At 43.4% G+C, this 27,155-nt stretch overlaps 1 non-coding gene and 1 pseudogene across 1 annotated transcript; both read left to right on the top strand.

The window, feature by feature from the left end:
- LOC114417812 overlaps window positions 1-27,155 on the top strand; it is a 149,540-nt pseudogene that overhangs the window by 111,830 nt on the left and 10,555 nt on the right.
- LOC114420780 lies at window positions 701-807 on the top strand. The gene has a single exon (XR_003668413.1). It is a non-coding gene; the product is annotated as a small nucleolar RNA R71 (small nucleolar RNA).

Here is a 27,155-nt window from a genome sequence, read left to right as displayed (position 1 = left end):
CTGCATAGTCATTTGCCTCACAAGTTCTTCGAGGGAAGGTTGTGGAGGGGCCTCAACTGTTGGTTGTTTCTGGGGTTGTTGCTGTTGTTGGATTGGTGGAGGAATGTATGGTCTGCTTGGGCCAGCAGCATTTTGGAAGGAAGGAGCAGGCTGCTGTTGTTGCTGAGGGCTGGACCATCTGAGGTTAGGGTGATTCCTCCATCCAGGGTTGTATCTGTTGCTGGAAAGGTCATAATTGTTCTGCTGTGGTTGATTTTGTTGCTGAGGTTGAGGAGGTCTATTGTAAATATTTGCAGCATAAGCTTCAGGCTGCTCAATTGCTCCAGGTTGCTGCATGGAAGGGCAAAGGTCTGTATGGTGGTCAGCAGAGGAGCACAAACCACAAACCCTTGCGACAGGTACAGATTTCTGATTCAAGGCCAGCTGGGTTACCAAGTTGACCAACGCATCCAGTTTGCCTTCAAGCTTCTTAGTTTCAGATGATGCAGATGGGTTTGTAGCTACCTCATGCACTCCTCTAATGACTATGGCATCATTTCTGGCGCTAAACTGCTGGGAGTTAGAGGCCATCTTCTCAATTAAATTTCTGGCTTCAGCAGGAGTCATGTCTCCAAGGGCTCCACCACTGGCAGCATCTATCATACTTCTCTCCATATTACTGAGTCCTTCATAAAAATATTGGAGAAGAAGCTGTTCTAAAATCTGATGGTGGGGGCAACTGGCACATAGTTTCTTAAATCTCTCCCAGTACTCATACAGGCTCTCTCCACTGAGTTGTCTAATACCTGAGATATCCTTCCTGATGGTTGTGGTCCTGGAAGCAGGGAAAATTTTTTCTAAGAATACTCTCTTAAGGTCATCCCAGCGCATGATGGACCTTGGAGCAAGGTAATACAGCCAGTCCTTTGCCACTCCCTCTAATGAATGAGGAAAAGCCTTCAGAAATATGTGATCCTCTTGGACATCTGGGGGTTTCATGGTGGAGCAGACAATGTGAAATTCTTTCAAATGTTTGTGCGGGTCTTCACCTGCAAGGCCATGAAACTTTGGAAGCAAATGAATAAGTCCAATCTTAAGAACATATGGGACATCCTCATCAGGGTATTGGATGCACAAGCTTTCGTAGGTGAAATCAGGTGCAGCCATTTCCCTTAGAGTCCTCTCACGAGGTGGAGGTTGTGCCATGTTCTCAGAATGTGCAAAATCAGAATGCTCAGAATCAGAATGCTCAAAATTATAATGCTCAAGATCAGGATGTTCAAAATCACCAATAACAGAATGCACAGATTCACCAGTTATGGAATGCTCAGAATGATCAAAAGGTATAAAATGATGCCTAACTAATCTATGAAATGTCCTATCTATCTCAGGATCAAAGGGTTGTAAGTCAGATGGATTGCCTCTAGTCATACACTACATTCAGCATGCACACAACTAGTTGCCTTGTCATGTAAATAAAGGTGTAGGTTTGAACTACAGCTACCCTCAAATGATATCCAAATGACTTGAAATTTTGTGAGCAACCCTATAAAATGATGAGAAGATAGCACAAAAAATTTCAGACAAAAATTCAAAGTCTAACTATGAAAGCTAAAAATGGTAGGTTAAGAAAAATAAGTGAATAAAACTTGAAAAATAAAAAACTTTTGACAGAATCGCTTTTTTTGGACGATGGAGACCTCAGCCGGCATAGGAAATTTTTTTCTACCCCAAATGCATATATAATAATTGCGATTCTGATAACCGGAGCAAAAGTTATGGCCGTTTGAAGTTTTGACAAACACAAAATTTGCTAGTTTTTTGGAACTTTCAAATCTGACCAAACTAAAGGCTCTAGCTATTTTTCCCACAAAATATGGATTAAAAGAAGTTACCAAAAAAAAATTCAGCCAAAAATAACAACCCTAGCTACTAAAACAAAAAATCCCAATTAATTCAGCATGGGTGGTCGCTAAAATCCATCTCGAATTGATTTCTACTACTACTCTGTTTTTCCGCAAGCTGATTTCTACTACTACTCTGTTTTCAAGCACAATCTTCACAGCAAAACACCCAAGACTGAAACAGGGGAAACGCTTAATGGTAAAACTGAAACACTAACACACATACTAATACCATACTAACAATTAAACATAAAACACGAAAGGATTAAACACACAACACTAGCTAGCTATTATGAACCTTTGGACACTGCTCCCCGGCAACAGCGCCAAATTTGATCGAGGCCGTACCCGAATCAAATAAACATGAAAATGCAGTAACTAGGAAGTGATCCTAGGTCGTTTCCCAACGAGCAGTGACAAGCCAAATGTTCATAATATACTTGCAGTAACAGTAACGATGGGGGGGGGGTTTGGTTGTTTGGTAATTAAAGAGCAGAACAAATAAAATGGAATACGAAACTACTAATACTAAAAACGGGTTGTTTCCTCTGATTCAGAAGCCACTCTCTTATCCTGGGTTATGGAGAATTCGTCCCTAACAGTCAACCACTTAATCCAACCCTATTTCAATTTACTAAGCGAAAATCAACTTAGGGTTTTCAATACGTGATTAGGCACCACATACACTAGTTAGCCCTTCGTCCATTAAGCATGAACGCAAGTTAGGCTCAGAGGCAATTAATCGAACACGAAGCGTGCACTGATTAATATTCACGAAATTGGGATAACTGGTGAAGGGAAAACTGCCAGGAAACCACATTACAAACGAAACCTCAAAGAGAGTTGGACTTCGTCCTCAAAAGGAAACAACACCAGAAAATCTAGCCTTCCATGGATTCAAACAGAAAACGCAAATGAAACATGAAGCAGAAACGTAAATGAACAAGAACGTAAATGAACAGAAACGTAAATGAACAGTAACGTAAATGAAAGTAGAAGAAGAAGCAAGAATGAACTCGTAATTAGAGGCAGAAAACGTAAAATTGCATTACGAACTCAGAAACGTCAAAACAGAAAAACGAAAACCCTAAAACAAAGCTCTGAATAATGAATAGCATAACAGAATAGAATGCCTTGCATGAATCCCAAGGCAGCTATTTAAAAAGAGTCACTCAAAGTCACTGGGCCCTATTTCAATACTCTGGCCCAAAACGAAATAAACACTGAACAACATAAAATAAAATTGCGAAATTTCCTAATTGGAAATTAACTAAGGTAAGCGCTGCTTTATTTGCCCTCTTCAAGTCCACAACCAAAATCCGGATTAAGCCCAATGTTTCATTAATTCCTGAAATTAGATTAAAAACATCAAATTAGCTAAATAAGCCCAAATAATAAAACTGCCTAATTAATTGACAATTAAGACCAATCAATAATTAAAATGGGGCAAAAAGGGTTTAGAAAATAGAAGAAAATGATGGCACATCACTCTCCTCCTCATGCTTCAATTGACCACCAAGTAACCGCCTAATCATCAACAAATCTCCCTCCGGAGTCTCCTCTTCCTCTACGTACTCACTCTCCTCTTCCTCTTCAACATCAGATTCACTTATATATTCTCCATCTCTAAGAACCATGGACCTTTTGTTAGGGCACTCATAAGCATAGTGTCCTAGGCCTTGGCACTTGAAACACTTCACATCTCTACTCCTTTTAGAGGGTTCCTCTTGGGACTTTGAGCGAGTTTTTGATGGGATAGGTGTGGAACTACTAGAAGTAGCAGCCCCATCTTTCTTACCTTTATCTTTCCAACTAGAAGAACCAAAGTTGGTAAAACTCCTCTTAGCCACTCCTTTCCTTTTTAATTGTTGCTCTACTTGGATTGCTTTGTGAAGCAAATCATCCATTTCAACAAACTCCTGCAGCTCAACAATATCACGGATATCATTAGTCAAACCATTAAGAAATCGAGCCATAGTTACCTCCTCATCTTCTTCAATATTTGCTTGAATCATGAGCACATCCATTTCCTTGAAATACTCCTCAACCCCCTTGTTGCCTTGGGTTAGTTTTTGGAGCTTGAATTTCAAGTCCCTTGAGTAACTAGCCGGCACATATCGCTTCCTCATGATCTTTTTCATCTCCGTCCATGTATAACCCATTGGCTCTTCATTTCTTGCTCTCTCCTTTTGTATCTTGTTCCACCACACAAGGGCATAGTCGGAAAATTCCGTGGCGGCAAGCTTCACCTTTTTGTCCTCCTCATAGTTGTTGCATGAGAATACATGCTCTATTTTCATCTCCCACTCCAAGTAGGCCTCCGGATCATTCTTTCCTTTAAATGGAGGAATGTTGAGTTTAATACCATCAATTCGGTTTTGTCTAGGAACACCATCATTCCCTCTTCTCCTTCTTTCTTCTTCATTATGATCTCTATTCTCCATTTGATCCAACCTCTCATGGAGTGCATCATCTCGTTGTTTCATTAACCTCTCCAAATGTTGCATCAAAGCTTGCATTTGGAATTGGAAAATCCCCACTCCATCATTAGGATTAGTACCTGACATCTCAAACAAACAAATCAAACGTAACAAGACAATTATAGTTGCTATTTGAATACCTCACCCACTCAAGTGTATCACACAATTATGGCTTTTCTCTAATGAAACACTCTTGCCTTTTACCACTCTAATTCCCCTTGAGTTCTTAGGCAATTCAAGAGATTATGGCCACAACAAAGAACAATTCACCAATATGTGTAAGGTAAGGCTAGAGAGACAAGGAAAAGGTTAACCAAGAAAAAGGCTAACAATGTTTTTAGGCACAAATGAAGGAAATAAAATTCAGAATTTAGGAATTCAAGTAACAATCCTTCATGCAACCAATATATTACCTTAAAGAGGTTTTTTTTTTTAAAGTTCTTCAAGCATGAACCATTCATCCCAATTTTTTTTTTTTAATTTTGCTTATACGAAATTCTGCTTCTTTTTTTTTTTTTTTACAACAAAGAGATCAAAAGGCTTAACTTTTGCAATGGTTCAGCCTAAAAATATGAATAAGAAGGTAATATAAATGGCAAAGAGAATAAAGAAGGATGTTACCCAATATTTCCAGCAAAGGAAGTGTTGATCCTAGAACCGGAGCTCTGATTACCAAATGATATGAACCCTGATGGCACAAGGGCTGACTTAGGATCGTCTAGGATTAAACCTTGATGGAAAATGCGGAAATTGATTAAGGAAAGGATGGAAAATAAGGTGGTTAATTTTGTGGGTCTTAATAAGGTGGTTCTTGGAATAAAATGAATGAATGGGATGGTAAAACGTAGGTTAAGTGGTGGCTGGACAGAAATATAGAAATGGCAATAACTGAAGCTACAGGGATCCAAATGAGGTGATTCCAAAATGAGGTGAAAGGTCTCGTTTTGAAATTCAATTTAGCCTCAAGAATCACTTAATTTGAGTGCGTAAAATGGGAGTTATGGCCACTAGATAATTCTGGGCAGAGGTGGATTTTCTGGAATTGTGGTTTGAAAGAACAAGGGTGAAGATGAAAGGAAGGAAAGAATCACTCTTTCCAGCGAGGGCAACACACAAAGGTTGTGAAAGTCCTTTGATACAGCCAGAGTGTTCTTGAATCACTCAAGAATTTAGGAGAATCACTCTCACTAAGATAAAAGAGATAAACTCTAATTTTCTGAATAAAACTCAACTTGTGTTTATTGATAAAATGGTTCAGCTTATATAGAAGCTTTACAACAGATTTTAGTAATGACCCACTAACCTAGAATTAAAATAACTTAATGCCATTAACCTAGGGAATTAAAAAAAACTTAATGGCTGAGTGTAACTGAAATTGTGGCAACCAAAAGTCACCCCCAACAGCCAACAAGTCAGCCACCATTTGGTCTCCCAAAAGGCTGATGCCTAGGTTGCCAATTGGGCCCTTATTACAACTTGAACTAAACCTAACTAAAGCCCTTTTAGTTGATTAACCCAAAACATATTTTTGGTCAGCCAACTTTACAAGGATTGGGCCATTATTTAGACAAACTAAACACTCTAAAATTGAGACAAGGTGGTGTCATTTAGTCCTCCTCCATTTGGGCCATGATACAACTCACAACCTTGGACTTTTCTCCTTGAAACTTGGGCTTGTATTCAAATAGTATGGACAGCACTTGTTGAAGAGCTTCCTTGGCTTTCCTTGCTCTAGCCCTTGTCATAGGTCCTCCAAGTCCTTCAAGTGGATCCTTGCCCTTGCTCTTGGTCATGTCCTCATCACTTTCCTTGAAGACCTTCTTTCTTTTAAGCTCCTTTTACCACTTGGGGATCCACTTCTTTTGAGGGGGTGGCCACGTCTGCGAGCTCTTGGATCATGGGTGCTTTCCCCTTGGAGGGCAATTCTGCCGAGTGAGGGGGAGCGAACACCCGGCCACTGCGGGTTACGCCACTAAGGCCGATGATGTTGGTCACCTTGGCTGACAAGGAGTCAACTTCGGTTGCAACTCTTTCTCCAAAAGCGGGAGGGGTATACTTCCACGGAACGGCCTTATTGTCGGGGGGTACATGGGCCTGGAGCCGGTCACATTCCTAGTGTAACGTATTACTAGGGCTTTGGGGATTGGGGGAACCTTCTTTTCTTCCGACTGCATGCAAATCTGTGGTTCTTCTCTATCTCCCTTGGACACTTCGAGCTACCCCCAGTCCATGAGCCGTTGAAGTAATTCTTCCACCGCGGGGCATGTTTCCATGTCGTGTGATTCCCCGAGATGAAACAAACATTCGTCGCTTTCGTCTCCGCCACAAGAGACCATGCATGCCGCCTGCAACGACTGGTAGATGAATCGTCTAGACGTAACCACATCTTCTAATCTCTTTGCCCCTGATGGCTCATCCTTTTCGATGGCGTTTATGCTAGCCCCTCCATGACTGGCTAGTGGATTGGTTTTAACGTTGGGGCCCTCCTCTTGGAATGATAGCCAGCCGGCATTTATTAGGTGTTGCACCTTATACTTGAATGGCAGGCAAGAGTCAATGTTGTGTCCGAGGGCTCCACTATGGTATGCGCATGTGGCACTCGAGTTGTACCACTTGGGGTATGGTGGCTGGAAGACCTTCCCGGGTATGGCCACCACCAAATGATTTTCCAATAATGAGGGCCACAACTCGGAGTATGCCATGGGAATAGGAGAGAACTCGTCTTTCGGGGGGCGTCGTGCATTGTTATAGCTCGCGCCAAGAATTGTATTATTGCTTGGCCGGGGAGTGGCTGGAGCCGTGTGTTGGGCAGGCGTTTTTTCTGTTGCGGGAGGCCCTTCTACTTGAGTTGGGAGGGAACTTCCAACTCGGATCGAAAAGTTCGGATGGTTGTGCTGGTATGAGTTTTGGGCATTTTGGGGCGCTTTCATCAATGTTGGGGCGGTGGTGATCGCATGGGTATCTCCTTCCTTTTTCCGTGTGCCCACCACTGGGGCTCTTCTATTGTTGTTGGGGGCAACGTTGGAGGCATATTCAAACTTGTCTTTTCTCAGTCCGGACTCGATTCTTTCTCCGGCGAAGACGAGGTCTGCAAAGTTAGCTGACACATATCCTATCAGCTTCTCGTAGTAGAACGTGGGCAACGTATCTACCATAATCGTGATCATTTCCCTTTTAATCATAGGCGGGACGACTTGGGCTGCTAGGTCTCTCCATCTTTGAGCATATTCTTTAATGGACTCATGTTCCCGCTTGGTCATGCTCTGAAGTTGGTTCCGATCAGGAGCCATGTCCGTGTTGTATTGGTACTGCCTAATGAAGGCAGTTGCCAAGTCTTTCCATGACCGGATCTGAGAAGCTTCCAGATTGGTGTACCATGCCACAGCTGCTCCGGCTAAGCTGTCTTGAAAGAAGTGCATTAACAGCTTTTCACCCGTAGAATATGCCCCCATCCTTCGGCAATACATCTGAAGATGACCTTTTGGACACGTCGTCCCTTTGTATTTATCAAAATCTGGTATTTTAAACTTGGGAGGGATGACGATGTCAGGTACTAGACACAGATCCGCTAAATTCGAGAATAGGTAGTTGCCAAGGCCTTCTACCGCTCTCAGCCTCTCTTCAAGTAAATCAATCTTTCCTTTGTCTTTTGCATAGGGAACGAATTCTTTAACGGGTGCGGATGGAGACGGGACGTGGCGGACTATGTTTGGTTGGGGCAATTCATGGGGGGCCGGATCCTTGAGGGGAAGTATAGGGCCTAAATGGGCATCTCCTTCATCGTCTTCTTGCAGAGGATAGTCGGCATGAGGAGGGAGTTGCCCCTCGAAGGTAGGGGCTTGGCTCAAATCGTCTGGAGCGGTACGGGGAGTGAAGTCCGGAGGCAAACCATAAGGGTAGGCTTGAGGACTATACCTCCGATTGAAACCCGTCGTGTTTCTGTCTCGGTCCAAGTTTATTGCGGGCTGTAGTACCGGTTCCGCTTCCCTAGCTGTATTGGAAGCGGCCGCCGTAGCATTATCTTCTATAGTTTTCTAAAGCTTTAGCATGGCCTCCGTGATAGAAGCCATTTGATCTTTTAAGGCCGATAGGTCGGCCTTCATCTGTTCTTGCACTCCCTCTTCATTATCCATCTTTCTGGATCGAGTGTTATAGGGGTGCCTTTGTGCTTTTTTAGTTATGGTGAGTTCCCTAAAGAAACAAACAGTGGTGAGCATGCCACCAAAACATGAATATGCTAATGAATGATCAGAGCACTTGGATCCACCTCAAGGCCTTTTTTAGATAACGTGATGAGTTTCAGAACTTCTCTTTTCATAAAAAAGGAACAAAGCTTTTATTTAGCCAAGATCGTACAAAGGTGTTACAACAGAACCTAACGGTTTCTAATTATATGGGCCATTAAATCTATCATGTGTTGACAGTAATTGATTAGCCCGTGAATTTCCTCTGGGGCTGAACACACTTCGGCGATGGCCTTTGCTTTCGCTAGTAGTCGCGGGAGGTCTTGACTTCCATTTAAGGTCAAGGCGAACCTATCCATCCACATGATCGCTTCTTGATGCAGTGCATCAATCACTTTCCCTCTTGCTTCCTTTTCGGTGTACGCTTGTGCAAAATCCTCTACTAGTTTTTGTTCATGGGTTAAAGACTTGTTTAACTCTTCCTTGTACTGCCCTATGATAGCTAGCATGCTTCGCTCCGTGGCTTCTAAGTGTTGAGCCAAACTCCTCTTGGATCTTGAGCAAGCAGCTAACTCTTCCTTTAAGATCATGCCATGTACTCGTGACTGGTCTCTTTCCTCTCTCCGAAGCTTGAGCTCATTGTTGTTGCCCCACAAAGCTCCTTGGAATTTATCTCGTCCATGCTCTTCCTTGCGGGCCCTCTTGGTTTCTTGTTCAAGGACTCTTGTCGTAGCCGCGTTTTCCTCTCGTAACTCGGCACACTCTTTTCTGGGTGTTTGCAGCGGCTGACTTGAATTTTTCTTTGGCAAGTCTTGCCTTTCCTAGCTCTAATTTTAGAGCTTGGACTTCTTCATCCTCTTCCGGGGCTTCGAAGTTCTCCTCGTTGATAATTTTCAACTTGGAGAGCCAATCTAACCCTCGTGTATGAACTCTTAGCCATTCATGATAACCACCGATGATGCCATTACGGATGCCCCTAAGTTCTTTATCTTTCCTCAATAGACTTTTCCACACCTTGTGGACTCTTTGTACAACCTTGAGACTTTATGCACCGAAATCTCTCACAAGGAAAGGCGAGAGGCTCTCTTCCGTTGGTGCTCCCCTCATGGGGTACCCTAGCTGTCTTATGGCAAGTGCGGGATTATAGTTAATACAACCCCTCATCCCTATCAACGAAACATTTGGGTAGTCCCCACATGAGAAAAGAACTCCCTCCTTCCTTCCTTCCATCGAGGAAACTAGTTGATTGTGCTGCCTCCTACCCCAGCCAAGTATTGGTCCCAATAGACTCTTCTCTTTTCGACACACGAGCGATAACTTTGAAGCGGACACGGGTGTCTTATGCCTTGTTGGAATAGGTGCGAAACCAATCACACACAAAGAACGGGTAAGCAGCAGACAATCCATGCGTTGTTCTTCTCGCACCTTCGGTCAAATGTATCAAATAAGTCCGCCAAGATAGCTACCACCGGGCTCTCCTTGCTATGGTGATATGCAAGGAAAGCATCAATTGCGGTTAGGTCCACCAAACCGTCCATGTTAGGAAAGAGGACAACCCCAAAGATCAGCAAAGCTAGTATATCCGCAAACAGGACCCACTCTTCTTGACTCGCCATATCCCTTGCCTTGCCTTCCAAGTATTTCCGCGGTAGGCCCACTACGTCGTTTCGAGTTTGCTTCATACAATCCAACTCTCTCGCTGAATCTCTGATCATAGCTACAATCTTGCTCAAGGAGGGAAGAAACCCGGAGAAAAGATACAGTTTTTTTCCCACAAGAGGGCATCCTAAAATCTCCTCAAATTCTTCAACAGTCGGTACTATTTGGAAGTCCCCTAACGTGAAGCATCTCAATGGCTGGTCATAGTATTGGGCGAGGGATACAATGGCTTCCGTAAATACCTTCGCTGTGGTCAAATCTAAAATCTTTTCGTACACTTTGCGGAAGGCTTGCCTTTGGAGGGGTTCCATCAACCGTCCCAACTCCTTAAGGCTGGTGACATCTAGACCCTTAATCTTGACTTGATAGAATCTTTTTCCGTTTTGATTTGTCCCCATCATTTACCTAAAAAAGGGGTGGATCAAGGCTCCGATATGAATGATGCAATGCGCATGCATGAAACGGTAAGAAAAACAAGGGGTAATTTACATGTACGAGACCGAAAAAGACCCATCTTTTTAATACTACGTTCTAGGCATTGCGGCGCCCCAACGTATGTATTAAAAAGTGACGCCTTACTCTAGAGGGACAAAATATCACTAGCTATACAGCAAAACTATAATTTATGTGCTATTTGCAGAAGAATGCATGAGAACAAATGGCACGGAGCGTGTTTGCTCCATGCCCCTATTTGGGGACCTATAGGATAATATCTATGGGTCTCTAATAACTACTCCCAACGATTCATAACTCACATGGCTGTTTTCTAGAGGTATCATCACTCAAGATAATAATATTGTGGCAGTATGGAATACCAGCGACAACACATTATAAAGAGAGAAAGCTCTAGACGAGGTTTCACTATTATCAAGCAAGTCGGAGACCTAGCATGATCATAGATTCATCTCCACTCCTTAGATTCCCATGAACCCGGGCATAGGGCCCCATTTTTACTCAAACCCGTGGGTGCTTAGAATGTAGTATAAAAATGTGGAAAACAGCATTTATTATATTTACACAGTTCAACAAAATGCACACACAAAGTTTTACAATTCCACAATTCCCTAAAATAGGCCTAACTCACAAAAACAGTCCCCAGTGGAGTCGCCAACTGTCGCAACCTACCCTTTTGCGGGCGAGCAAAGCGAGGTTCGTGGGTGCGTTTTCCAAAGGAGGAAAATGCGCGGAGTCGCCACCAACATTTATTTGTGGAAAACGTCAGAAAAATTGAAGGAAACCGGTCATAGAGAATATTCCAAGTTCGGGAGTTGTATTTATGTTTGAGGAAGGTATTAGCATCTCTCACGTTTGTCTCAAAGGACAACAGCCTTGTTTTTAGAATTGTGAGAAATTGTGTTACCCTAACTTTTATTTCTTTTTTATTTTTGAGGTCGAAAAAAGCGGGGCTCTTGCTCCTACGTACCCTCCATCGAAAAGGAAATCAGACATACGTAGTTCTTTCTTAAGAGTGAATCAAGCGATTCTTTTTACTTGGAAGGTGGTCATTTTAAGGCGTTGGACCTTAAAAATGATCCTTTTTACTTGGAAAGAAAAACTGAGGTATTGAATCTTAAAATCCTTTTTTAGTGATTTTTCGCAGACGAGCTTGACTTTGCGAGTTGATTTTAGCCTTAGTTTCACTTTAGTTATTAGTCAATTCAATTAAGAAAGAGAAATCCCAAAGAGAAACGTCCAATTGATTTTTTTGCTTTATTTTACTAAAAGATATTTTTTATTATTATATTATTATTTTACCTCTTTTTGGTTTCCAACGTGGTTACGGCACGACCGAACAGTCGGATTTCATTTTAACAGAAATTAACGGATATTACAAATCAAATGATCGGTGGGAATTCATTTTATTTTTTTATTAGGCGAGAAAATGACTTAAGTAAATGACTGAAGCACGTCAAAAGGGGCTACGGAAAGTAAATGAAACGAGAATAAAAGTACACGAAAAAAATGGGGACCACCACGGGTACATAGAATGAATTGAAAAGTTCGATTTCGGGTACTTATCGGTTGATGACCGAAGAACAATGAAGAACGAACGATGAATGACGAAGAACGGTTGAAAATCTTCGCGAAATCACCCACAGAAACGTTACGGAAGTGCCTCGGCTTGGATTTTCTTCATGGAAACAATTTTCCTCAGTAATTTCAAGTGAATACGAAGTGCCAAGAAGGTTGAACTCTTTCCTTCTTCACTCCTCCCTCTATTTATAACAAAATAGGAAAGGAGCTTGCCACCTAGCTCGCCCACGCGAGCCAGGTTGCTTCCTCCAGAAGCAACCGTCTTCGGGAGGAAGAATCTGGAAGGCCCAAGTGGGCCTGGTTGCTATTTGCACCCCCTTTTTTACTAAATACACCCCCTTTGTTTTTTTTTTTTTGTGATTCTTTTTTCGTAACTTTACGAATTTCGTAAGATACTTGTTTTCTTTCTGTAAGGTTACGAAACCTTACGATTCATGTAATTACTCCTTTTTTAGCTTTTGAAAAGTTATGGAAACTCACGGATTACGTAACAATACTTCCTTTTGATTTCCGGCGCGTTACGGAATCTCACGGATTGCATAACAATGCTTCCTTTTTTATTTCTGGCATGACTCGGAACTTCACGTATTCTGCAACAAAGGGTGCCAAGTACCTCGAAGCGGTCAATCAAAGGTTGCATGCCATCAAACAATACTCCCCGGACGAAATTAGGGTATGACAACAGCCTTCAATCAAGTGTCAAATATGACTTCAAAACTACGTATTTTCCCTTTTTATGTTTTTTAGCTTTTTATGGGTCTTGTCGCAACCTACCCTTCGGCGGGAGGGCGACGCGTGACTCGCGGGATGCGTGTTCCACGAAAGGAATACGCGCAGAGTCGCCACCAACGTTTATTTGAGGAAAACGTCGGAAAAACCGGAAAAGACGCGATCTACGAACTTTTTAGTGAAAGGTTCGGGAGTTGTATTTACGCACGGGGAAGGTATTAGCACCCCACACGTCCGTCCCAAGGGACGGCAGCCTTTAATCGAATGTGCAAACATGACTTTGATTTTTATGTTCCCTTTTATGTTCTTATATCCTTTATACCCTTTTTATATTTTCTCTTTTTGTGGTCGACAAGGGTGTTTCCCTTTGCTCCTACGTATTCCTCAATTTGGGATGAGAAAATCAGACCTACGTAGTTCTTTTGGAACAAAGTGTTTGGTTAAGTTGTTTTTGTCTTTTTTGCAAAATATGTTTTTATTGAACAAAAGGTCATTTAAGGTGTTGAACCATTAAACGGTCTTTTGATTTTGAAAGGGGAGAAACGTTAAGGCGTTGGACCATTAACGATCTCTTGTTTTTGAAAGGAGAGAAACGTTAAGGCATTGGACCATTAACGATCTCTTGGGGTGGTCGACAAAAGCGGGGCTTTTGCTCCTACGTATCCTCAATGAGGAACTCAGACCTACGTAGTTCTTGCTTAACTTGTGATTCTTTTTTTACTTAAGTGGTGATCATTTTAAGGCATTGGACCTAAAAAATGATCCATTTTACTTAGTGAGAAATTGAAATGACAAACTTCAAAAGCCTATTTTTGTGGACGAGCTTGACTAGGCGAGTTGATTTTAGCCTTAGTTTCACTTTAGTTATTAATCAATTCGATTAAGAATGAGAAATCCCAAAGAGAAAACGTCCGATTGATTTTCCGCTTCATTTTACTAAAAGATGTTTTTATGATTATTATATTATTATTTTACCTCTTTTTTTTATTTCCAACGTGGTTACGGCACGACCGAACGGTCGGAATTCATTTTAACCGAAGTTAATGGATAATACAATTCAAACGTTCGGTGGAAATTTATTTTATTTTTAAGTTAAGCGAGAAATGACTTAAGTAAAATGGCTTAAGCACGTCAACAGGGGGTATAAAAAAGTAAACAAAACGAGAATAAAAATGCACGAAACACAATGTGGACCACTACGGGTACATAGAATGAATCGAAAAGCTTGGTTCGAGGTACTTACCCGTTGAAGATCGAAGAACGATGAAGAACGAATGAAGAACGTCGAAGAACGGTTGAAACCTTTGCGAGATTCCTCACGGAAAACGTTACGGAAATGTTTCGGAAGCGCCTCGGCTTAGATTTTCTTCACGGAAACAATTTTTCCAAGCAAATTCGAAAGAGAGAGAAGTGCCTAAGGGGCTGAACCCCTTCCTTCTTCACTTCCTCCCCTATTTATAGCAAAATAGGGGAGGTGGTTGCCGCCCAGCTCGCCCAGGCGAGCAGGGTTGCTTCCTCCAGAAGCAACCGCCTTCTGGAGGAATATTCTGGAGGGCCCAAGTGGGCCTGGGTGCTATTTGCACCCCCATTTTTACTAAGTACACCCCCCTCTGCTGTTTTTTGGTGATTCTTTTTTCGTAAAGTTACGGAAACTTACGAATTTCGTAACGATACTTGTTTTCTTTCCGTAATGTTACGGAACCTTGCGGATTACATAATCATCCCCTTTTTGACTTACGGAATGTTACGGAACCTCACTTAATTATGCAACGATGCTTCCATTTGATTTCCGATGTGTCACGGAAACTTACGGATTGTGCATCAATATTTTTTTGGTTTTTCGGCATGTCCTGGAATTTCACAAATTGCCTAATGATGGGTGCCACGCACCTCACGAGGACCAAAGAATGGCCGCACGTCATCGAGCAAAGGTCCCCGGACGAAATTAGGGTATGACAGTTGCCCCTCTTTACTTGTCTTTTATTGGAGATAAAAGGAAAGTAAAGATAAGACACTAATTTCGTTCCTCTCGACTTGGCGAGAGTCGCGGGTGACCATAAAATCTCCACATGCAAATGACTTGTTGTTCCCAAAATTTCACAAATTGCCTAATGATGGGTGCCAAGCACCTCACAAGGACCAAAGAATGGTCGCATGTCATCAAGCAAAGGTCCCCGAAAATCAGTGTATGACACTAATTTCGCTCCTCTCGGTTGACGAGAGTCGCGGGTGACCATGACTTGTCGTTCCTAGAATTTCACAAATTGCCTAATGATGGATGCCAAGCATCTCACAAGGACCAAAGAATGGTCGCATGTCATCAAGCAAAGGTCCCCGAAAATTAGTGTATGACACTAATTTGGCTCCTCTCGGTTGACGAGAGTCGCGGGCGACCATGAAATTTCCGCATGTAAATGACTTGTTGTTCCCGGAGGAACAAAAGGTGCAGAAGACTATGTCAGTCTCTGCATGCTATCAAGCGTTCTGTCTTACAGATAGCAAAAGAATGTTTATACGGATAACCACTCGGGTATTTCCGCGTATCATCGGGCCCGCCGCCTCTGGAAGATACAAGGGTGCAGAATGACCAAACTTGGTCTCTGCTTGTCATCGGGCCCGCCGCCTCTGGATGACAAAAGGGTGCGAATAACCATAAGGTATCTCCGCGTATCATCGGGCCCGCCGCCTCTGGATGATACAAGGGTGCAGAATGACCAAACTTGGTCTCTGCTTGTCATCGGGCCCGCCGCCTCTGGATGACAAAAGGGTGCGAATAACCATAAGGTATCTCCGCGTATCATCGGGCCCGCCGCCTCTGGATGATACAAGGGTGCAGAATGACCAAACTTGGTCTCTGCTTGTCATCGGGCCCGCCGCCTCTGGATGACAAAAGGGTGCGAATAACCATAAGGTATCTCCGCGTATCTTCGGGCCCGCCGCCTCTGGATGATACAAGGGTGCAGAATGACCAAACTTGGTCTCTGCTTGTCATCGGGCCCGCCGCCTCTGGATGACAAAAGGGTGCGGATAACCGTAAGGTATCTCCGCGTATCATCGGGCCCGCCGCCTCTGGATGATACAAGGGTGCAGAATGACCAAACTTGGTCTCTGCTTGTCATCGGGCCCGCCGCCTCTGGATGACAAAAGGGTGCGGATAACCGTAAGGTATCTCCGCGTATCATCGGGCCTGCCGCCTCTGGATGATACAAGGGTGCAGAATGACCAAACTTGGTCTCTGCTTGTCATCGGGCCCGCCGCCTCTGGATGACAAAAGGGTGCGGATAACCGTAAGGTATCTCCGCGTATCATCGGGCCCGCCGCCTCTGGATGATACAAGGGTGCACGTCACATGACCTCAGGGTCAGTATGACAAAGATTATGGGGCGGCTGACAAAAGCAAAGCTCTTGCTCCTACGTATCCTCCAATGAGGAACTCAGACCTACGTAGTTCTGGGTAACTTGTGAGACTTGAAAAGTCTCCATCGGAAAATGCTGACATCTCCGGAAAAGGCGCAGATGACCACATTGGCCTCTGCTCGTCAATCACACTTGGGGTCACTGAATGACGAGGTGCGGATAACCGTAAGGTGTCTCCGCGGGCTACCAGCTCTTGGGTCATGGCAACAAAAGGCGGTGTGGTCGACAAAAGCGAGGCTCTTGCTCCTACGTATCCTCCATTGAGGAACTCAGACCTACGTAGTTCTGGATAACTTGTGAGACTTGAAAAAGTCTCGGTGTTTTCTCCACTAAAACGCAAACATGCTTTAGCAAAGAGACAAATATTCCAACTGATTTAGAGCAGCATATGCTTTTTTGAGTGAAAAACAATGCGTCTACCGGGGAAGGAGAGTCTGCTGATGAAATCCCCCATAACCATAAATGAGATTTTGGATGTTAGCATTTCGTTTCTAAATGATCATTTAGAGGAAACACTGGGTTCGACAAAAATAGAAGAAATCCACTCAAAGTGTATCAATCTCGCACAGGTAAGTGTTTCATCCTAATTCCGAACCATAGATATGTCACGACTTGACTTTGCAAATCATTTCCTATCAAATCAAAAATTACACGCGTGATCATGGATCAATAGGGCTTCCCTTGGGAATGGGTTCTTTTGGTGGTTTCTTCTTTCGGCTTTTGTGTGTTTTTGGCTTTTGATTTTTCTGGCTTTTTCTTTTTCTGTTTTTTTTTGTTTAGTGCGGGGCGAAAAAAGGTCGCTAGCGCACGGGATTTTGGTTGGTAATCAAAGGGAGAAGACCATTTTAGGTCGTGGTTTCCTTTCCTTCCTTTTTTGTTCATTTGGTGACAATTCTGTATTGTTCAGATATTGTCCGGTCCAAAGACCTCTCTGCATATCCCTTCTGTCTTTCCTTAGATCCCCGATCAGGGGCTTTCTTTCCTTCTTCTTCTTCTTTTCTTTTTTTCTTTCTCTCCTTTTTGCTTTCTCCCACTCTTTGATTGGGAATTTCCTTTCTTTCCTTTTTGCTTTCTCCCACTCTTTGATTGGGAATTTCCTTTCTTTTCTTTTTTTGCTTTCTCTTTGATTGGAAATTTTCCTTCTTTTCTTTTTGCTTCCGAGGGTAAGGATTATGGTGAGTCAGGATTTTGGCTCAAGGTTTGTAGAATGGCTAGACATGATACATGTCGGGGTTTGGTTTGGCTCAAGGATAAAAGGGATGCCCCACATTATTTCCATGACACAAAATGCAAAAATGATGATTTGGAAACTTTATGCAAAACTGGTCGTGCATGCACCTATGCGGACACTCAAGTGTCAAATTTTTATGGTCATGTGATGCTAGGGCTCAGGATTCATTTCCTCTATTTTAAATCAACCCAATGTTTCCAAAATATGTTCTTTTATCAATTTGTGCATTCATCCGAGTCCATTTCGGGCGTCTGGGAAAATCTTCACAGCATTCACCCTTCAGGTGTATACACATTTTTTTCAAAAACTAGTTATGATCAGTGAATTTTTCCAAAGAAAAGTTGGAAGTCATCTCTTTTCAAAAGCATGTTGGTTTTTCAGCTTGACAACTTATTTTTCTTTTTTCTCCTTCTTTTTTTTTATCATTATCATTTGTTTATTTCTTTTTCTTGTTTTTTTTCTTTTTTTTTTTTTTTCATGAGGTATTTTGCTACCTAAACATGTGCATATTTTTGTGAGGTATTTTTGCTATATACATGCATATCCAAGGTATCTTGCCACCTAAACATACATATATATGTTTTGTGAGGTATTTTTTTGCTACATACACGCACATCTAAGGTATCTCTCTACCTAAACATACATATATATATTTTGTGAAGTATTTTTTTGTTTACATACATGCATATCTAAGGTATCTTTCTACCTAAACATACATATATATTTTGTGAAGTATTTTTTTGTTTACATACATGCATATCTAAGGTATCTTTCTACCTAAACATACATATATATATTTTGTGAAGTGTTTTTTTGTTTACATACATGCATATCTAAGGTATCTTTCTACCTAAACATACATATATATATTTTGTGAAGTGTTTTTTGTTTACATACATGCATATCTAAGGTATTTTCACTACCTAAACATACATATATATATTTTGTGAGGTATGACTACCTTTCGAGCTTGCGCTTGTTTTATTTAAATCCCCAGGATCATGAGCAACTAGGTGCGTCCTACTATAAAAAGTGATCAAATAACAAGCATAGATTCAAAAGGTACTAGGTTGCCTCCTAGTAGCGCTTCTTTAACGTCTTTAGCTGGACGCCTTATGACTTGTCGGTCACTGACCTAGTACTTTGCTTACCTTTGGCTTTGGACTTGGTTGCCTATTGGTCGGCCATGTGTCATAGGCAATACTCAAACCTTTTTGTGGATGAGCAGAGGTGAACTCTAAAGGTGGTGGCGGTGCGTCTATTGCCCGCTACCGACCATCCCCAGGCTGCTGTGGTGTTTCGCCCTGCGCCCGCCTAGGGACGCAGTACTTCTTGATGAAAGCTCAATCAGTAGGGGGCCTGATGCCCTTGCTGGAGGTTACAGGTACTCTGTAGAACTGACAGAGACCCGTAATTAGAGCTTGACAACTCCAAGACCCTGTTGGACTTCTTCGGGTCCACTGGGTGTCTTGCAGGTGCGATCCCTGCAAACAATTGATGAAATCAGAAATCAGTTGAGCGATGTGCATACTTACCTATGATGACATAACCTTGCCGAGCACCCTGTAGGACTGATAGAGGCCCGTAACCAGAGCTGGAAACCCCAGGGCCTTGTTGGACTTTTCCGGGTCCACTGGGTGTCTTGTGGGTGCGATCCCTGCAAACAATAGATGGTATCAGAAATCAGTTGAACCATATGCATACTTACCCATGTCGGGACGACACAGACCAACTGATACTTTTGCAGGGGGAGATTGGCATTGCGGTCGCTGGGCAGAATATTGCTAAGTAGCAATGTCATCTATGTAAGAGTGGTCATGTTGGTGCGCATGATCCGCACTCGTCTCTTTGCAGCGGCACGGGTGAAATCTTGCCCCAGTATGCATAGTAGCAGTGTGATAGCCTCCCTCTCTAGTTGTGCTCGCATAGTTGGCGCTCCTCCAATATCAGGGGGTGGCCCAGGAACCGTTAAAAGGAAACTACTGGTCCCTTAACCGGGAGTGCAAGTCTCGGTTAAGCATTTAAGGACAGAGGACCTTAAATTATCTGAAGGTGTGGATATGGAGCCCACTGAAAGTGAGGACACGTAGTCCTCTAAAGGTGAGGGCGTGTAGCCCTTTCAAGGCGAGGATGTGTAGTCCTCTGGAGGTGAGGGCGTGCAGCCCTCTGCTGGTGAGGACGTGTAGTCCTCTCAACGGTGAGGGTAACTAGTACCCAAGGTGAGGGCGTGTAGCCCTCTCAAGGCGAGGACATGTAGTCCTCTAGAGGTGAGGGCGTGCAGCCCTCTGATGGTGAGGACGTGTAGTCCTCTCAAGGCGAGGACGTGTAGTCCTCTCAACGGTGAGGGTAACTAGTACCCAAGATGAGGGCGTGTAGCCCTCTCAAGGCGAGGACGTGTAGTCCTCTGATGGTGAGGGCGTGCAGCCCTCTGATGGTGAGGACGTGTAGTCCTCTCAAGGCGAGGACATGTAGTCCTCTCAACGGTGAGGGTAACTAGTACCCAAGGTGAGGGCGTGTAGCCCTCTGTTGGCGAGGACGTGTAGTCCTCCCAAGGAGAGGGTAACTAGTACCCAAGGTGAGGGCGTGTAGCCCTCTCAAGGCGAGGACATGTAGTCCTCTGGAGGTGAGGGCGTGCAGCCCTCTGATGGTGAGGACGTGTAGTCCTCTCAAGGCGAGGACGTGTAGTCCTCTCAACGGTGAGGGTAACTAGTACCCAAGGTGAGGGCGTGTAGCCCTCTCAAGGCGAGGACATGTAGTCCTCTGGAGGTGAGGGCGTGCAGCCCTCTGATGGTGAGGACGTGTAGTCCTCTCAACGGTGAGGGTAACTAGTACCCAAGGTGAGGGCGTGTAGCCCTCTCAAGGCGAGGACATGTAGTCCTCTGGAGGTGAGGTCGTGCAGCCCTCTGATGGTGAGGACGTGTAGTCCTCTCAAGGCGAGGACGTGTAGTCCTCTCAACGGTGAGGGTAACTAGTACCCAAGGTGAGGGCGTGTAGCCCTCTCAAGGCGAGGACATGTAGTCCTCTGAAAGGGAGGGCGTGCAGCCCTCTGTTGGCGAGAACGTGTAGTCCTCCCAAGGCGAGGGTAACTAGTACCCAAGGTGAGGGCGTGTAGCCCTCTCAAGGCGAGGACATGTAGTCCTCTCAAGGCGAGGACGTGTAGTCCTCTAAAGGTGATAGGTACAAGTACCCAAGGGTCCACCCTTATGAGAAAGCAAGAGATCGACTCATCGAGAGGGCCGGTCATCCCAAATCCACAAGATTTGGACATTAGATGTAGGAAATCTATGCAGTTAACATAATTTTTGGGGATGCAGATGCATGCAACCTTTGTCGTGAAATTTTGGTAAATGCAGACTTCATATGAAACAATGCAATGTAATGGAAAGTTGTACAATGTTCATGACATTCTTTCCCTATTTTGTGATTTTGATTTTGATTTAATTTTTTTTTGGAAAACACAGATTGACTGTCCTTTTGAAAGAGTTGATAATTCATGCAACCTCATCCTATCTTTTTTGCAAATCTCTCCGGGAACTCCCTCAGAGTGTATGTTCTTTTTGATTTAGTCACTTGACCGTTTTGGAGTGACGGGAATGGAGTCGTTTGATAATTAATCAATCTATTGAAATTCCAGGGCTTGTCCCCCTTTTTTTTGTTAAAAACCTCGATGGGTGAGAACTTTTGATCGGCCCCTATGTTCACTTGAGGCTCATGAACGGTGCCCCTCATTGCCCCAGTGTAAGGCTTTGAGGTACCAATCGTTGTCTTTCGTCATGACCTTGTAGGAGGGAACCTATTGGGTGAGAACTTCTAATCTGCCCCTAGGTTCACTTGAGGCTCATGCACGGTGTCCCTCATTGCCCCAGTGTAAGGCTTTGAGGTACCAATCGTTGTCTTTCGTCATGACCTTGTAGGAGGGAACCTATTGGGTGAGAACTTCTAATCTGCCCCTAGGTTCGCTTGAGGCTCATGCACGGTGCCCCTCATTGCCCCAGTGTAAGGCTTTGAGGTACCAATCGTTGTCTTTCGTCATGGCCTTGTAGGAGGGAACCTATTGGGTGAGAACTTCTAATCTGCCCCTAGGTTCGCTTGAGGTTTTTGCATGGTGCCTTTCGTTGCCCCAGTGTAGGGCTTAGAGGTACCAAGTGTTGTCTTGTTTTCACGACCTCATAGTGAGGAAGAATGAAAGAAGCAGTTGATTCTTGCAAAAAGAATTTTCCAAGGACGAGAAATAGTTGAAGGATTTTTCAGCTGATGGATTTAAGCAAGATGTTTTGATGTCTTGATGATGCTAAAGGATCAAGTACTTCTAAGTCTTATTCAAGACAAGAATCCAAGAAAGTCAAGATATATGATCAAGTTTGATCTCTTAGAATCTTTAGGAAGAAGTTTCCAAATTGAAACAAACAAAAGGTTTGACCAAAGAATTCTATCATTTCAAATTGAGATTTGCTCTCTGGTAATTGATTACCAGTAGTTGAAAATGTTTTAATACAAATTTTTAAAACCTGTAATCGATTACATAAGTCTTGTAATTGATTACCAGAGGGGATTTTCAGAAAATAATTTCCAAGAGACATATCTATTCAAATGTTTTATGAACGGCCATTCAAATGTTTTAAAGAGAGTTTTCATTGCCCAAACAGTTTTATCCTCTCGAAAGATCAAGAGTTTTTCTGAACTGAAATGTCTTATCCTCTCAAAAAGATTCCTTGGTCAACCACTTGCTTATTCAATAAGGAATTTTTTATTGATCTTCATTTTACAATCTACCTCTTTTACGAGAGACCTCTTCTTCTCTTCTTCTTATTTCTGAAAAGGGATTAAGAGACCGTGGGTCTCTTGTTGTAGAGGATTCCTGAACACAAGGGAAGGGTTATCCCTGTGTGCATTGTTAATCCGAAAAGAGAGATTGATAGTTCAATTGGGGAATAGTCTTTGCATCTTAATTCAACCCCCCTTTTTCTTAAGGTAACTGAGGCCATTTGTCCAACATCCTATTCTTGATAACTCACTTCTCTCTAAAAAGACAAAATGAGGTCACATGAACGTCTATATTTTTACTTGAAAACACAGTCAATCAAATGCCTTTTTATTTTTTATTTTGAAACTTATTTGTTTTGAACTTTGCTCGTTGTTTTACGGCACTCCCACCAACGTGCAAGATGAGTAATCTCTGATTGAACGGTCTTGGAAGTCAACACTCAGGAGCGCAGGTTGCTTGAGCAAACAGACCAATGGCTTACACCCACATTCCGGTGAAAGTTGAATAAGCAAACATGCGTTTGTGAGAGGATGAGGGACAAAGATATCAACTTTATCCATTTCATTTAACATTGTAGCTGTGGTTTACAATAATGGCATAAACTTGGAAACCCGGATGAGTCATTAGGGACACCTAACAACAGCTTTCAAAATTGCCCCATGTGTGGCATTTCTTGTCAATGTCAGGATTTACACGCAATTCTCCTCAAATTTCAGCCAGCCCGTATCAATTAGACTTCACACTTTATGCTTCGGGGTCATACAATGCTCAATGGAATGCCCCAGGGATCCTCCACGATAAGCACACGTTGCATTCGAGTCGTATCCTCAGAAAAGTGGAGGTTGATGAACCTTGGCTAGGGTTATGGCTACCATTGAATTATCAAGTAGATGTGGGAGCAAGTCAGCATAGGACACTGGAATTGGGGTGAATTCTACAGGCTTTCTCGCTGCAAAATTCACTTCTTGGTTGGTGTTTTTGGTTTGTGCTAAAGGTGGTGTTCGTCATTGGAAGTGCGGTAGACAGACTTTGTGGTAGATTTAGGGATTGCCTTTGTGGATACCTGGGTGGTGGGTAAGGAGAAGGTTTGTTATTGGCTGAGTAAAGATATTGTTGGGTTGGTGGGAAACTTGGTCGTACAGGAATGGCAGTCACAGCATGGGTTTCTCCCTTATCCTCACCCTCTTTATTTGCCCCAGTTTTCTCAGTCGTCCTAGTAGGATGATCAAATTTGCCTTTTTTTCAGACCCACATCGATCCTTTCACTGGCGAAGACCAAATCTGCAAAGCTTTGAGGGTGCGCAGCCCACCATCTTTTCATAGTGGAGTACCGATAATGTGTCTACCATCACGATTATCGTCTCCCTTTCCATTATTGGAGGTACCACCTGGGCCGCCAGATCCCTCCACCTTTTGGGCGTGTTCTTTGAAAGATCCGTCCCCCTTTTTGCACATGTTCTGTAGTTGCATCCTATTCAGAACCATATCAAAATTGTACTGATACTGCCTAACACAGGCAACCATTAGGTCCTTCCAAGAATGGACTCGGGAAGGTTCCAAGTTAGTGTACCAGGTAACAGCTACCCCAGTAAGACTTTCTTGGAAGGAATGTATCAGCAATTCCTCATCTTTTGCGTATTCCCCCATCTTCTGACAATACATCTTTAGATGGTTCTTGAGACAAGTAGTCCCCTTGTACTTGTCAAAGTCCAGCACCTTGAACTTGGGAATGACCATGTTTGGGTATTAGGAACAACTTTCCTAGGTTAGCAAAGGCATAATCTTCACCTCCTTCAATGGCCCTGAGCCTTTCCTTTAGATGATCCAACTTTCCCATTCCTGCCATAGTCATGAGGGTTTTTAACCGCTGTGGAATGCAAGAGGTGCAGTTGTGGGTGATACTGAGGGCCCTCCAAAGGGTTTTGTAGGGTATACCACCAACTGCTTGCCCTTCAGTGGTATATCCGAGCCAAGGCTCGAAGTCGGCTAGATTGTGATGGGGAATTTCATGGGTCTCTTCCACGGTTTAAGAGACATGTGCATGATCAGTTTGGGGTTGCTGGCTTTCAATGGGTATAGGAGTGGAGTTATTGACATTCTTATTGGGAGTGTACGCCACATTGGGTGGCGTATAGTTGAGAGGCAAGCCATATGACGGGAAGGCGTGCTCGTTTTGAATTTGCACATCATGGGGGCCGCCCGTACTTCCTAAATCTTTGCCTACCATATTTGAGGTTGGATGATTCATTTGCTTGAGGCCGGATGGGGACGTCGGGTTCACCTTAGCAACAACGCTGGTAGCGGCAATTGCAACCGCATTGGCTTCCATTATCTTCTTCACGCTCATCATGGCCTCCATCATTGTGGCCATTTTCTCTTTAATGGCCTCCATGTCGGCCTTCATCTTCTCTTGTATCTCCTCTACTTCATCCATTACTCTAGCTCTAGCACGAGTTCGGTAAGGGCGTCGTAAAGCGTGTCCCTTTCTTTTTTATAACAATGATTAAGTTCATTTTATTTTATTTTTCAAGGAAAGAATGCAACGAGCAATGCAACCAATGAAAAGCATGGATGCATGCGAATGATGTACAGTTGAAGTATTGCGAATTTTTACGCAAGATATGGGGTTGAATCAATTTAGATTTTCAACATGGTCCATGACATCTTTGTCAAGGTGAAACTGGAAGTAACAAGGACATCAATAATCCTAAATATGTTTGGCAGTAGACGAAGCAGTGATGTGACTCGATTCATCTTTTGCCCCAATTTTGCAAGACGGTTACTTCCATATTTCAACTTGACTTGATGAACCTTTTTGTAAAAGCATGAGCTTGGTTCAACCCTATAATCCAAGGAATGGCAATTCTGATCGCCAATACTTCAACAACATCTCATAGGGATGAATGACTCGGGCATACTTTAAGCTTATGCATGGAAAATGTAATTATGAAATTGAGATGCCCGAAGAAACACCATTTCCTAGTTAACCATGCATTAGGTACCATGTTCAATTATTTTGTTTTTAAGTGAAACGGGTTTATGATCCCAACATGGTTGGCTCGTGGTGCCTAACACATGAAACTAAGAATGTAGTGTGAAGTTTCACGCTTCCCCCTTTTTTGTTTTTGTTTTGTAGAGGAAAACGCAAGGATGAGCAAACATGAAAACAAATGGTATGCAATTTTGCAGATCAAAAAGTTTGTTGAACGCATATGCATGATGATGCCATGACTCATGCAAAATGTGAGGCCGGAATATGATAACGGACAAATGCAGGATATGTCCATTATGATGTTATGAAGAGATGCTTATGCGATGCATGATATCAATGCATTTTACGGACACGAGAGCCCGGAAAATTATCTCTTCTTACTTGCGCATTTGGGGGCGCAGTGCCCCATGTGTACAATTAAGAAGGTGATATGGACCTTCCGGCTTCCCGTGACAAAGGACGAGACCAACATACAATGCATGCTAGAGATAAAATGCGGGAGTGACTTGATTTGCACAAGCTTTTTGGAGTAGAAACATGGGACCAACTCATTTTATTTCAAAAAGGAAGTCGTATCTAGTCAAGGTCTGAGAGACCATACAAGTTTCCTAACGATTTCTAATTATGTGGGCCATTAAGTCTATCATATGCTGACAATAGCCGAGAAGCCCATGAATCTCTTCGGGGGCGGAGTAGGTGTCTGCCATAGCCTTGGCCTTGGCTAACAATCGGGGAAGTTCTTGACTCCCGTTCAAGGTAAGAGCAAACCGATCCATCCACATGGTTGCCTCTTGGTGTAAAGAGTCGATCACCCTTCCTCTAGCCTCTTTTTCCGCATATATTCGTCCGCAATCCTATGCTCGTGGGCCGCGGCTAGACCTAACTCTTCTTGGTACTTGGTGATGATAGCTAGCATGTTGGTCTCCGTCTCGCATAAACGTTGAGACAAGCTTCTTTTGGACCTTGAACAGGCAACTAACTCCTCTTTCAAAACCATGCCATGTGCTCGCGACTGGTCCCTTTCTTCCCTTCGCAACTTGAGTTCACTATTGCTACCCCATAGAGCTCCGCGAAATTTGTTCCGGCCATACTCTTCCTTGCGAGCCCTCCTTGTCTCTTGTTCAAGGGCTCTTGCAGTAATTGCATTCTCTTCCCGTAACCCGGCACACTCCTTCCGAACGTGTGTAGCGGCCAACTTGAACTTCTCCTTGGCAAGTTTTGCCTTTCCTAACTCGCTTTTGAGAGTTTGGACTTCTTCGTCCTCTTCCGGTGCTTCAAAACTCTCTTTGCTGACGACTTTTAACTTGGCGAGCCAATCTAAACCTCGTATATGAACTTTCAGCCATTCGTGGTACCCACCAATGATGCCATTACGAATGCCTCTAAGCTCTTGATCTTTCTTTAACGGGGTTTCCCACGCCTTATGGATTCTTTGTATAGTCTTGGAATTTTGTGCGCCGAAATCCCTCACAAGGAAAGGAGACATGCTTTCTTCCGTCGGTGCTCCCCTCATAGGGTACCCTAGTTGTCTTATAGCGAGCGCGGGATTGTAGTTAATACAACCCCTCGTTCCTACCAGCGGAATGTTTGGGTATCTTCCACATGAGAAAAGGACTCCTTCTTTTCCTTCCTTCCATCGGGGGAACCAACTGATTGTTCTACCTCCTATCCCGGCCAAGAGCCGGTCCCAATCTATTCTCCTCTTTTCAGTACACGAGCGATGGCTCAGGAGCGGACATGGATGTCTTGTGTCTTGTTGGAACAAGTGCGAAACCAACCAA

Source organism: Glycine soja, chromosome 7 (genome assembly GCF_004193775.1).
Source record: "Glycine soja cultivar W05 chromosome 7, ASM419377v2, whole genome shotgun sequence".
Taxonomy (NCBI): Eukaryota; Viridiplantae; Streptophyta; class Magnoliopsida; order Fabales; family Fabaceae; genus Glycine; species Glycine soja.
The sequence above is the reverse complement of the archived record's forward strand: the minus strand, read 5'-3'. Positions and strand labels throughout refer to the sequence as shown.